Source organism: Seriola dumerili, unplaced genomic scaffold (genome assembly GCF_002260705.1).
Source record: "Seriola dumerili isolate Sdu_G_001 unplaced genomic scaffold, Sdu_1.0 BDQW01001731.1, whole genome shotgun sequence".
Lineage (NCBI taxonomy): Eukaryota > Metazoa > Chordata > Actinopteri > Carangiformes > Carangidae > Seriola > Seriola dumerili.
In genome coordinates this window covers 337,337-347,575 of record NW_019175986.1, presented here as the reverse complement: position 1 = coordinate 347,575, position 10,239 = coordinate 337,337, and positions in this window count along the sequence as shown.

Below are 10,239 nucleotides of genomic sequence, written 5' to 3'. Positions count from 1 at the left end.
CACACTACAATATGTAATAGCTGAATAAAGACATAGACATTAATATGCTGCTTTTCTGGGAAGGCTTTCCATAAGATTTTGGAGCCTGGCTCCAGGGACTCCATTCATCCACCTGAGCATCAGTGAGGTCGACCTCTGACGTTGGGCTGGCTCACAATTCATTCCAAAGATTTAGGCTGAGGTTAAGGTCAGGGCTCCGCACCGGCCAGTGAAGTTCTTCTAACCAAACTGGGAGAAGTGTTTTATTATGGGCTTTGTGCTCGGAAGTATTGTCATGTTGAAACAGGAAAGGGCCTTCCACAAACTGTTGCCACAAAATTGCAGGAACACTGTTTTCTATCAAAAAAAAAAAATTAAAAAAATGAAGGCCCCTTTAAAAGAAAGAAAGTTTTACATATTAAGAAAATGTGCTTATTTGCTTTGTTGCCAAGAGTTGGATGAGAAAATTGATAGCTTCATATTTTCATACAAAAATGAAAATATCAGTTGTCTGGCAACCAGGATAGACCCCAGGAAGTTAATGGTCCCGACCAGAAATAGTCCAGCACATAACTCACCAATTTGCTGTTTTTACACCTTGGTTTTTGTATGGAATGAACAATCAAGATAAATGAGTGAACATTAAAGGTGCAGGTGCTGGGGCTAGCTGTTTCTCCATGTCAAACCTTTGAATGTGCATGGTGTATTATTGTTATTGATGCATTAATGGGTAAGCAGCATTTTAATGTAACTCTCAAAGATGGAGCTAATTTAAACTACTTTACTCTTGTACTGCCCTTTAATCTATGGTAATGCATCTTCTAATGCGTTTTATAAGATGATCATATGTTTTGTATATAAAATCTTAATTTGCTAAATAATTATAGCTGCAAAATGAAAGATGTGGAGGAAAAAGCACCATTTGAAATGCAGTAGAATATAAGTATAAAGTAGCTTAAAATGAAAATATTATATATAATATATAAGTACAAATGCCTCAAAACTGTCCTTATAGTATTTGATTTTGTTACTTTCTCAGTGTGTTTGTGTTTCTTTTTTGTGAGTAGAGTTTAGTAATGCGAGACAAATAGGGCAAAACATTTGTTTTTCAGGGGGATTTTGAGACTTGGTATATTTATATAGACTTGTAAAAGCTGTCTTCATACAAGGAGATCTAAATCAGGAGGAAAAAAATGAGAAACATAATATCTCTGGTGTCAGACTGTTCACCAAAATCCCCCTTGTTTCTCCAAGAAAAATCCCTAAAACAACCCCTACTCCTCCACTTCATTTGCCGACACCGAACGTCTCGCTCACAGAGACTCATGTAGCCTCGTGCACAAACATCATTACCTGCATGTCTAAATGAGATGTTTGTGTGTGATGGCGAACTCCACATCACATCCTTATATGAACTTCTCTCTGTGTCTGTGCCAGAAGACGTGTTAATCCACTCTGTGATTTGGTGTAATTGAAGAGCAGATAATTTGAAAGAGTTATTACACACAGGAAATTACTTTTTTCACACTTTTAATTTAAGTTTGTCAAAACCACTGTTTATTTTAGAATGCAACTGACAAAAGTCTGAACGATTTCCGCCCCACCTTATCTTTGCATCAATTAATCAACAGCTCATGTCTGTTGCCCACATGCGTGCACACACACACACACACACACACACACATTCCTGGGCTGATATGAATAGCAGCCATTGATGTGACTCCCTTTGAGGCCTGCTCCCAGAGTGAGTGTTGTGCTGAGCAGGTAAGTGGTGGTGGGTAAACTGATCTACCCCTGGGCTCTGCTACACCACACCTCCTAACCCAACCACAAATACACACACACACACACACACACACACACACACACACACACACACACACACACACACCGCCATTGTTCCCCCCTCCAAAATTTCCCATGTCTCCCAGCTTCCTGGGCCCCTGCACTACCTGCCGGCACATTCCTGCTGCGGCCCTGTCAAATCTCTTTGTGTTCACACTCTTTGTTGCTCTGTTTCCGCTGTCACTCCTTCTTTATTACCTTGTTTGCCTGTTCCTCTCTTCCCCTCTGCGTGTGCTATATCTGTTATGCTCTCTCCACCACTGACCTGCCATACTCCACCAAACCCAACATGACACACAATCAGGACAACATGACAGCAGCTGTGTGCAGGCTGATGAAACAGTATCAGAAAGTCAACAATAATTTGTGCTCTTTCAAAGATCTTTATTGTATATTTTAGGAATGTGTATCACTTCTTCAGTTTATAACTCGTTTCATCTGTAGTCTGAATGTGTAGCTATAATACATTTTTAAATAATGTTTAAATAGTCCAAAGCCTGATATAAATTTTTCTTCTGTGTCATATGCTCCTCCTATTTTAAATACACATCAGTGACTCACACCGTTGCCATGGCTGACATGTTCCTTCATTATCATAAACATGGACACTAGTTTATTTTCAATCAGTCCCACATACACCTGCTGCTCTAAATACACACAAAAGCACCAAATGTGTATTAATCCACCACTGAAAATAGTGCCCAACAAATTCACTTCTTATTCCTGTTTGAGAAACATTTGCTGAAAACTACAGTGTGCAGCTGTTTTAAGAAAATACTGGGCCTTTAAAAATTAAAAATTAAACTATATGTTTGTGACCCATTTCAAAGATTTATGTCTGCATTAGGAAACCAATAGGCTGAGCGCCACAGACAGGGTGGGGGAGACAGAGAGGATTGAAAGATGGACTAACTCATTGTGGGTTTTGGTTTTTCATGGGATTTGTTGACTAAGAAAGATGTAGAATAACACCAGCTTTATCCTTTAAGTGCCTGTAAAATAAATTTCCAAAGCACACATGGTAAAAACATACAGGCTGGTTGTCTATCCTCCCGGCTTCAAGGGTTCATTTGGGAATAAAGATTTTTAGACAACTATTAGAAATGTGTGGGTTTAAAAAAAAAAAAAATCAAAGTTATATTATTGTCTGTCATTGTCACAAGAAAATAAATGGTCTGAAAATCAAATCTGGATGATAGCATGAGAAAACAGATAAAAGATAACAGGGAAAAAGATAAGGTGATATTTGAAGTCACTTGGATGCAAAAACACGGGACAACATTACAACAATGCATCAAAAATGTAACTGACAGGAAAAAAAAAATCATGGTAAAATGTGAATGACTGAATGCAGTAACTGTTCAGTAACATGAGTGAGGCTTGATGATGTGTTGGCACAATCTGGCAGCTTTATTGGGGGCGTTTTCCTGCCTCTGAGAATGCCCTGGGACCATTATTTGGTAGGTGATAAAGAGAGGTTTACAACCCAAGGACAGAATCAGTCTATCTTCACTCCATCAGTCCTACTCACCCCTGCACTAATGTTGTCACTTCACCCTCTAGCACCAACTGTAACTGACTTCAATCAGTGAGATTCTTCATCTCCCAGATACAGAGTGACAAAACCACATAAAGTGGTGTGGTACGAGAGATACAAGCTTCAGGACGAGCATTTTCCCAGATGTCAGTGTTTAGTGTTTGTCTGTCTGTCCTCTGGTCATTTAGTAAAGCACTTAGTGACCCCAACACCCATTCACAAACTTTAAAGCCCCTTTCACCTCTTCTTCACTGTTTTTTTCCCCATCCTCCGCTCAACTCCAACCCCTCCACCACCACCGCATAGATGTCTCTGATCTTCTCCCCCTTCCTTAACCCACTATAATGCTCTCCCCTGAAGTCTTAGCCCCACACCCCATAGCTGTCCCATCCCCAGGGGGCCCCCCCATAAGAGCCTGACTGGGTGGTCCCCCCACCACCCAACCACCCCAACCCACCCCCCCTCAGTAGGGTCAGAAGTCAGAGGTGAACCCCGTCAGTGTGTGGGAAACGTGCTGTGCCGTGTGCTGTGCTGGGCAAGGCAGGGAAGAGAGGAAGGACTTCAGGCTGCCCCATTTCCTCCCTGAATCCTACTGGAGCTGGTTAATGGGGCTCCTGGGGTCAGCAGGACAGAGAAACAAGCAGGCGTGGTGCTGGTGTTGGTTACAGTTTTGATTTATTGGACCAATTTCTTCTCCAAACGTGAGCTTGTTTGGGTTGAGAAAGGGAGGCAGAGCAGACTGGCTTAGGCTGAGGGGATCAAGAGAGACGCCATACAGGATGATGAGGGAAGATTGTGTGTGTACTTGTCTCTGTTCACGTGCTTATGTGTATAAATGATGTCTGATGTCTGTATATGTGTGTGGCAACCTAAATCCCTTGCTGAGTGTGCGTTAACTTGAAGCATTTATTAGGGACTGTCTAGTCAGTGCCGTGTCAAAGGAGTTTAAAGTGATTTATTTGAAGGGGCCAGTAGAAGCTGGTTATTTTACTGGCAAATTGCTGTGTATTTTAGAAATGATGGCCTTGATTCTGTCCAGCGGAGGATAACAAGCCTGGCTGGCTGGCAGGCAATACCTGAGCACCACTGGAAAATCTGTGATAATAACAGCTTCAGGGAGCTAACCAAGATGATATGAGGCCACCTTTAAAATGTTTCTAAAAAACACAAATAGTCTCAAGCTGGAGGCACAAATGTCGGTTTACATATCCCACCCCAACTTTCTTATACACGTGCCAACACAACACTCTATGCAGCACGACTATGAAACTTGTTTTTTTTTTTATTAATAATATGACAACAATAATGCTGCAAGGTAGGATAGATAAGATTGATTGCCTTGGACATCACTATCTGCAATATAAAACCCCAACCCAAAAAGAAGAAAAGAAAAAAAACAACAACAAATACATTCATCTATTAATTTCACATGCCCATCTACATGAAGAAAAGTTGATACAACAGTGATCAATGACAAAAAAAGGACAGATAAAGAAGATAACAATAAAGATATTACTACAAAATAAAAGATGAAAATAAAAAATAAAGGAAAAATTTCTTTGAATCAATTGGAAAAATTTTACAGTTAAACTTAATCAACGTTGGTGTTGCTTTCCATTGCTGGACACAGCTCTTGGTAAGTAAAGAAATGAAGTTTGATGCTGAACTCGCAACATTTCTTCTAGACTGGTAAGTAAACAGCTGTTAATGCTAACACTGGCTATGAAGCAATATAGCAAAAAATTACAAATAACTCCTTTAAAGCTATCAAGGACATACAGTGGGGTTTTTTTCACCCTCATTTGAGCAAAACTATATGAAATACTAATAGTGACTAGTGTATATTTATGTTGTGACTTCCATGTATGTTTGCACAACCAGAGTGAATATCAAACTTGTTTTTGGTATATTAGATTAGTCCACTTCCCTTGGCTGAGGTGCTGCCATCAGGCTTTACAACACCCCAGCCAAAGGAAGTGGACTAATCTAATTATTATTGTTTATTTATTATTAACTGTTTTTATTATTATTATCAACAATAAGCTAATAGACACATGAATTTCCCCTAGGGGATAAATAAAGTATCTATCTATCTATCTATCTATCTATCTATCTATCTATCTATCTATCTATCTATCTATCTATCTATCTATCTAATAAAGATGAGAACACTTGCTGAGGAACAAGCAGCATTAGGCATTTTTTCCCCAACACATAAAAACTTGATGAGTTGCTGTTGTATATCTAGGCTCACTGCTGTAATTGTATGGGAGTCTTCTTTTTGCCCTCCAGCTGTTAATAAAACTTCAGATTATTGTCTCTCTTCACAAGCATGCGCTCTCTCAACCACACACACATACTAAGAAGCACATACAAGTATACCTATAAACAAACTTATTATTGCAAAACACATGCCCATAATTCAAAATCCATATGTGCTGATAGATTTGCTTCTTGTTCCACACACACACACACGCACACACACACACACAAACACACACACACACACACACACACACACACACACACACACACACACAAACACACACACATACACACACACACACATTTATGGCAGTGAAATGCTACCCTCCAGTGAAGACACTCATTTATAGCATTTCATCGCTTCTTCCCAACATGTAAAGAATATACATTGTGTTGAAAAGAGCACTGTGAATGGATCAGAAAGTAACTCAATGTTTTCCGATGTTTTGTGGATGATGTGATGTTTCCATTAAAGTATCCAAGTTGTTGATACCGAAAAAAAAGATTGTTCAAAGCCAGTAAAGTAAAACAGGTGTCCCAGAGTGAGTGGTGTTTGCTAAAATTTTACCTAAAAGTATGAGAGGAGAATGGAACGACGGTACTCTGCAGTTTGGTTTCTTAAATGAAAATGAAAATGAAAAGTCTTGACTGATGTGATTATAACTATGACTTGTTTTGACTGGCGTGTAAGAAAGTGAAAAAACAATAATTGGTGAACTAAAATAATGAATTTATACCTAAATAAATGGTAGAACATATAAATCAAAACAGTTTGACAAAATAGTTTTTAAAAAAGAAATACTTCAATTTGCATTTTTATTTTTTACATGTTCAAGGTTTGATTAGGACAGACACTGCCAACAAAGTCATAGTTCCTGTAACACTTGTGTCCCTTTAAATGTCCATTAACAAACCAGTTTCTACTCTTCTGCAAATCTCTTTAGATTTTCTATATTTTTTTATTTATCTTATGACCAATTGTCTTTGGAGAGAAGCACAGTGTGTGGAAACCCAGAGTAAACTTCCTGAGTTTCTCTCCCCATTCTCCTCTCTGTTGAAAATAACAACAACAAACACTTAAAAATAGCAAGACGTAATGTGAGAGTCTGCTCCGTCACGTGCAGCAGTGTTTTGTGTAGCTTGAACTTTAGTCACTTTTGTCAGTTAACATAATGCAAATTTTAATTCCCATCTTTTTCCTTTACACTTTCACAATGAAATGCTATCACACAGTTACTATATAATTAAATAGAAATCCACAATACAGACAAGGAAGGTTACAGTTTGAAAATAGGAGGAAAAAGTGTAAGTGGAGTTTTTTTCAATATGTGTGTGTGTGTGTGTGTGTGTGTGTGTGTGTGTGTGTGTGTGTGTGTGTGTGTGTGTGGGAGGAGATTCTGAGAGGGGAAGTGACATCATGGAAAGTGATTGCTGTGCAAACAGAGGCTGCAGCCCCCAGGTGGGCTCTATGATTAAGAGATTACAGAGGAAATGAAAGAGCTTCACACACACACACACACACTCACACACACACACACACACACACACACACACACACACACACACACACATGCATGCATGCATACCCGTGTACACATGCAATAACCATGTCTAGAAAGTAGTGAAAATTATACTGTATGTGTGTGTGTGAGTCAGTGTGTGTCTAGAAGGTAAAGGAAGTTAGGTCACCGGGGTTGCCTGTCCTGGCCGGCAGCCACTTGTAGTTCTGAGTCAAGAATGGAGGGAGCTGATTCAGCATGGCTGAGGGAAAAAAACAAGCCCAAAATGAGTCTCCTCCTGTATCAATTCATCCACACATTGAGAAAGGATGCCGTCTCCACCTGACTTTCCTAAGACTTAAATTTTGAATCCTTGACAGTTAGATTTCACCTGAGAGCACCACCCAGCTCTGACATTTTCCCACTTTGTTCCATTGTATGATTATTACTTAGCTTCATATGCTGTGTACTCTGTTGCTATTAGCTACACCTGTGCTGATCAAAGGAAAGATCATACACTGCTTTGCACTACAATCATAATGTCAGGGTAATGTTTGGCTTGGAATCTAATCAATGCCACATTTACACCAGAGAGTAATTGAAAACTTTTGCGCATAAGGCGAAGAAGCAGGCATCTAGTGAGGTGCTCTCCACATGTCGTCCATATGTTCTTATACTGTTTACTGTAAAGTAAAGTCACACTTTAAGCAGATAAGCACCAAAAGGTTGTCATCTCTTCATCTGCTGGACATGAGAATATGATCAGCAGCTCTGTACCTCAGCCTCCTGCTGAGAAATCACAGGGGAGGTTATTTGTTTCTGCCTTTGGGGGGGGGGGGGTCCCTGTAGACAGACAGTCATAGCCTAAAGGTTTGCCTTTGTCTGAAATGATGAGCAGGTTAATCAGAAATCAAGCGTGTGAAGAAAAGTGTCTGAAAGTGGTTGCAGGATTGAGTGGATTATAATGTGATGCATGTTTACACTCATGGGCGTGTGCGTGTGTGTGTGTGTGTGTGTGTGTGTGTGCATGTGTGCGTGTGCGTGTGTGTGTGAAAGAGGGTCATTGTTGTCATAGTAACTAAAGAAGGGATCGGCTAAATTGCCACTTTCCCAGGTGAGCTCAAAAGGACTCCTGACCCCCCTACTCAGCCTCAAAACTTGTCACTTCCACAAAAGATAATCCCCCTGCTCCATTGTTTCCTGCTCAGCCACCATTCAGGCCCCTAGAGCTGAGACACTCAGAGCGGTGTGGCCAGCTAATTTAATCCAGGGCCTTTTAAAGGCCCACGGTTGGGCCAGGGTTTAACTTTATTAACTGAAAAGTCCTTTGAGGCAGTCAAGTCAGCTCTGACCCTTCAAGGAAACGAGCCTTTATGAAATTATTCAGGAAAATGGTGACAGAGAGGGCTAAAGAGTGAGCGAAGCGGGGGTGGACAAGTTTAGCCAAGTTTACCCTGTTAATTAAGCCAAGATGACAAGTCAATGGCTAATGTTTGCAGTGGGGACACGAGGCAGAGAGAGAGGGACAATGAAAAGGTGGTTAAAGAGAGGAGGTTCAGCAAACACACAGAGGCATACTCCTACTGGAAATGAGAGACCGTTTTGTTTGCACAGACCCCATCATTTGAGGTGAAGAGCAATGACAAGTGAGAGGAAATAAGGACAGAGCTGCAGCTGGACTCCTTTAAACGCAGAGAGCAAACTTATCATCATCACCTCACCACAATAAGGTGTTTTTATCCATAGCTGACCATGGAGAAGTGATCCATGTTATTATAGCATTTTGTTTAGACTCTATAGACTTTGGGCCCAGTCAGAAATCTTATCCACAGCTGTTTAAAAGTACATCAAGCCTAAATCAAACTAAAAATCTAAAGAAGTCACAGTGAACACACATTTTAGTCTCATTGTACAGTTTTGCTGATTTACATTTTATTGATTGATTCATCATTGAAACAACTATTTTCAAGTTATTTGTTGACTGACCCTGAAGCAAGAGATTTTTACTGTCAAACATGATCATGGATGGAGTATTGAATGGGTTTAGAGATAGACCCAAGGGGACAAGGGTCTCCGGCATCAGAGCTTCTGATTGAAGTGACTTTTAACTGCTCTTGTTGGAAAGTCAATCAAGGATGACAAAGAGACACAAACAACCACAGCTACACAGATAACTACAAAGAGACACAAAATGACTCCAAATAGAAAAAAATATCTATAAACAGACACAAAATATGTGTGCCCCGGGGCCTGTCGTCTCATAATCTCATTTAAGTTTGAAGCACAACCACTCGATGATTTAGAAACATTTAGTGATGAACCCACAGCGAATAATCATCCAACTCTGCAGCTCCACTTTACTACAAAGCTTTAATGTGACTTTCAGCTCACTGTTTTGGTTTATCAGCCCATAAGTGTACTTTTCACTCTCACTGCTTTGTCATTAGGCGGACACAGTTGGTGACTAGATGGTGAACATACTGGAGCATTTAGCCACTAAAGAGTCAAAACATTCCCCAGTTGCTAGAGATCCAAATGGAGCTAAAAGGAGAGTAAATATTGGACTACTGCGCTCATAATGAATACAAATGTTACTCTGTATCTGCTAGAAACGTAAATAAGCAGCATTTTACCATATATCAAGTTAAAAGGTAGTAATGTGTCAGTGTTGGTTTCACAGGTTCCTTCTTACTGGTGAAGGAACCTGTGTTGTGTCTCTGCAAGTTTAATCAGTGAGTTTGTTCATGTGGGGAGGTGGATGTGTATATAAGAGTAAAGCACATCACTGAGAGGAGAAAATGTGTTCTATATGAACCCATACCTTGTACATCTGATCATCTTGTAGTTCGAATTACTTGAATTAATTGAATTTAAGTAATTGAACATCAAACAGTATGTCCTATCAGCCACGCACTGACACAGTATACTCTCCTCTGCGTGAGAAGAAAGGGAAAAAAAAGAGAACGGCAGCACGAGGCGGGGCTGAGGTTGTGTTCAGAGCTTTCTGAGGGGATGTGGGATGAGAACACAATTAGAGGAGCTTAAAGGAGGGCAGCAGCGGGGGGAGTGGAGTGGTGGGGAGGTGATGAAGGTGAGCAACACTCACCTGCAAAG